Source organism: Calliopsis andreniformis, unplaced genomic scaffold, assembly GCF_051401765.1.
Source record: "Calliopsis andreniformis isolate RMS-2024a unplaced genomic scaffold, iyCalAndr_principal scaffold0019, whole genome shotgun sequence".
NCBI lineage: Eukaryota > Metazoa > Arthropoda > Insecta > Hymenoptera > Andrenidae > Calliopsis > Calliopsis andreniformis.
In genome coordinates this window covers 1,676,804-1,680,850 of record NW_027480431.1, presented here as the reverse complement: position 1 = coordinate 1,680,850, position 4,047 = coordinate 1,676,804, and positions in this window count along the sequence as shown.

The following is a 4,047-nucleotide window of genomic DNA, read 5'->3' as shown; positions in this document are numbered from 1 at the left end:
CTTCTATTTGTTTTGTATTTTATGCTTCGGGCGTTGACTTCTAAGGACCTAACTATTCCCTCTGGTGGATCAACGCCGTAGAGTGAAACCTACGTTGCCCGGCACGTAGAAATGTTCATTACTTTCACACTGGTTGCAATTATTCGTTTTATACGATGGAAAAGCTGTTGTATTTATATCGTATTTTATGCTTCTGGCGTTGACTTCTAAGGCCCTAACTGTTCGATCTGGTGGAGCAACGCCCTAGGGTGAAGCCTAGGTTGGCCGGAATGTAGAAATGTCCATAACTTACAAACTAGTTGCAATTATTCGTTCTATACGATGGAAAAACTGTTCTATTTATTTTGTATTTTATGCTTCGGGCAATGACTTCTAAGGCCCGAACTATTCGATCTGGTGGTGCAACGCCCTAGGGTGAAGCCCAGGTTGCCCGGAAAGCAGAAATGACCATAACTTCCACACTGGTAGCAATTACTCGTTTTATACGTTGGAAAAACTGTACTATTTATTTTGTATTTTATGCTTCGGGCGTTGGCTTCTAGAGCCCTAGCTATTCCATCTGGTGGAGCAACGCCCTAGAGTGAAGCCTAGGTTGCCCGGAACGTAGAAATGGCCATAACTTTCAAACTGGTTGCAATTATACCTGTTGTATGATGGAAAAACTGTTGTATTTTTATTGCATTTTATGCTTCGGGCATTGACTTCTAAGGCCCTAACTATTCAATCTGTTGGTGCCACGCCCAAGGCTGAAGCCTATGTTGCCCGGAAAGTAGAAATGACGTTAACTTTTATACTGGTTGCAATTATTCGTTTTATACGATGGAAAAACTGTTTTATTTATTTTGTATTTTATGCTTCGGGCGTTGATTTCTAAGGCCCTAACTATTCGATCTGGTGCCGCAACGCCCTACAGTGAAGCTGAGGTTGCCCGGAACGTAGAAATGACCATAACTTTCACACTGTTTGCAGTTATTCCTATAATACGATGGAAAAACTTTTGCATCTTTATTGTACTTTATGCTTCTGGCGTTGACTTCTAAGGACCAAGCTATTCGATTTGCTGGAGCAACGCCCGAGAGTGAAGCCTAGGTTGCCCGGAACGTAGAAATGACCATTACATTCACACCGGTTGCAATTATTCGCCTTATACGATGGAAAAGCTGTTGTATTTATATCGTATTTTATGATTCTGGCGTTGACTTCTAAGGCCCTAACTATTCGATCTGGTGGCACAACGCCCTAGAGTGAAGCCTAGGATGCCCCGAAAGTAGAAATGACCATAACTTTCACACTGGTTGCAATTATTCGTTTTATACGATGGAAAAGCTGTGGCATCTTTTATGTATTTTATTCATCTGGGGTTGACTTCTAAGGCCGTTGCTATTAGATGTGGTGGAGCAACGCCCTAGAGTGACGCCTAAGTTGACCGGAACGAAGAAAGGACCATTACCTTCACACTGGTTGCAATTATTCGTTTTATACGATGGAAAAACTGTTCTATTTATTTTGTATTTTATGCTTCGGGCGTTGACTTCTAAGGCCCTAACCATTCAATCTGTTGGTGCAACGCCCAAGGGTGAAGCCTATGTTGCCCGGAAAGTAGAAATGACGTTAACTTTCATACTGGTTGCAATTATTCGTTTTATGCGATGGAAAAACTGTTTTATTTATTTTATGTTTTATGCTTCGGGCGTGGACTTCTAAGGCCCTAACTATTCGATCTGGTGGTGCAACGCTCTAGGGTGAAGCCCAGGTTGCCCGGAAAGTAGAAATGACCATAACTTTCATACTGGTTGCGATTATTCGTTTTATACGATGGAAAAACTGTTGTATTTATATCGTGTTTTATGCTTCTGGCGTTGACTTCTTATGCCCTAACTATTCCATCTGGTGGAACAACGCCCTACGGTGAAGCCTAGGTTGCCCGGAAAGTAGAAATGACCATAACTTCCACACTGGTAGCAATTACTCGTTTTATACGTTGGAAAAACTGTACTATTTATTTTGTATTTTATGCTTCGGGCGTTGGCTTCTAGAGCCCTAGCTATTCCATCTGGTGGAGCAACGCCCTAGAGTGAAGCCTAGGTTGCCCGGAACGTAGAAATGACCATAACTTTCAAACTGGTTGCAATTATACCTGTTATATGATGGAAAAACTGTTGTATTTTTATTGCATTTTATGCTTCGGGCATTGACTTCTAAGGCCCTAACTATTCGACCTGGTGGTGCAACGCCCTAGGATGAAGCCCAGGTTGCCCGGAACGTAGAAATGACCATAACTTCCACACTGGTTGCAATTATTCGTTTTATACGATGGAAATGCTGTTGTATATATATCGCATTTTATGCTTCTGGCGTTGACTTCTTAGGCCCTAACTATTCCATCTGGTGGAACAACACCCTAGGGTGAAGCCTAGGTTGCGCGGAAAGTAGAAATAACCATAACTTTCACCATGTTTGCAATTATTAATTTTATACGATGAAAACACTGTTGTACTTATATTGTATTTTATCCTTCTGGCGTTGAATTCTAAGTCCCTAGCCATTCGATCTATTGGAGCGACGCCCTAGAGTGAAACCTAGGTTGCCAGGAACGTAGAAATGACCATCACTTTCAAACTGGCTGGAATCATTCCTGTTATACGATGGAAAAACTGTTTTACTTTTTTTGCATTTTATGCTCCTGGCGTTGACTCCTTAGGGCCTAACTATTCGATCTGGTGGAACAACGCCCTAGAGTGAAGCCCAGGTTGCCTGGAACGTAGAAATGACCATAACTTTCGTACTGGTTGCAATTATTCGTTTTATACGATGGAAAAACTGTTGTATTTATACTGTATTTTATGCTTCTGACGTTGACTTCTAACGCACTAACTATTCGATCTGGTGGAGCAACGCCCTAGAGTGAAACCTAGGTTGCCCGGAACGTAGAAATGACCATTACTTTCACACTCTTTGCAATTATTGATTTTATACGATGGAAAAGCTGTTGCATTTATATTCCATTTTATGCTTCTGGCGTTGACTTCTTAGGCCCTAACTATTCGATCTGGTGGAGCAACGCTTAGAGTGACGCCTAGGCTGCCCGGAACGTAGAAATGACTATCACTTTCAAACTGGTTACAATTATTCCTGTTATACGACGGAAAAACTGTTGCATTTTTATTGCATTTTATTCTTCGGGCGTTGACTTCTAAGGACCTAACTATTCGATCTGGTGGAGCAACGCCCTAGGGTGAAGCCTAGGTTGCCCGGAAAGTAGAAATGTCCATAACTTTCACACTGGTTGCAATTATTCGTTTTATACGATGGAAAAACTGTTGTATTTATACTGTATTTTATGCTTCTGACGTTGACTTCTAAGTCACTAACTATTCGATCTGGTGGAGCAACGCCCTAGAGTGAAGCCTAGGTTGCCCGGAACGTAGAAATGACCATTACTATCACACTCCTTGCAATTATTCATTTTATGCGATGGAAAAGCTGTAGCATTTTCATTGTATTTTATGCTTCTGGCGCTGACTTTTAAGGCCCTAACAATTCGATCTGTTTGAGCAACGCCCTAGAGTGAAGCCTTGGTTTCCCGGAACATAGAAATGACCATAGCCTTCACACTGGTGGCTATTATTCGTCTTATTCGATGGAAGAACTGTTACATTTATAAGTACCTTAAGCTTCTGGCGTCGACTTCTAAGGCCCTAACTATTCGATCTGGTGGAGCAATGCCCTAGGGTGAAGCCTAGGTTGCCCGGATAGTAGAAATGACCATAACTTTCATAGTGGTTGCAATTATTCGCTTTATACGATGGAAAAACTGTTGTATTTATATTGTATTTTATGCTTCCGGCGTTGACTTTTGAGGCCCTAACTATTCGATCTGTCGGAGCAACGCCCTAGAGTGCAGCCTTGGTTTCCCGGAACGTAGAAATGACCATAACTTTCATACTGGATGCAATTATTCATTTTATGCGATGGAAAAGCTGTAGCATTTTCATTGTATTTTATGCTTCTGGCGTTGACTTCTAAGGCCCTAACTGTTCGATCTGG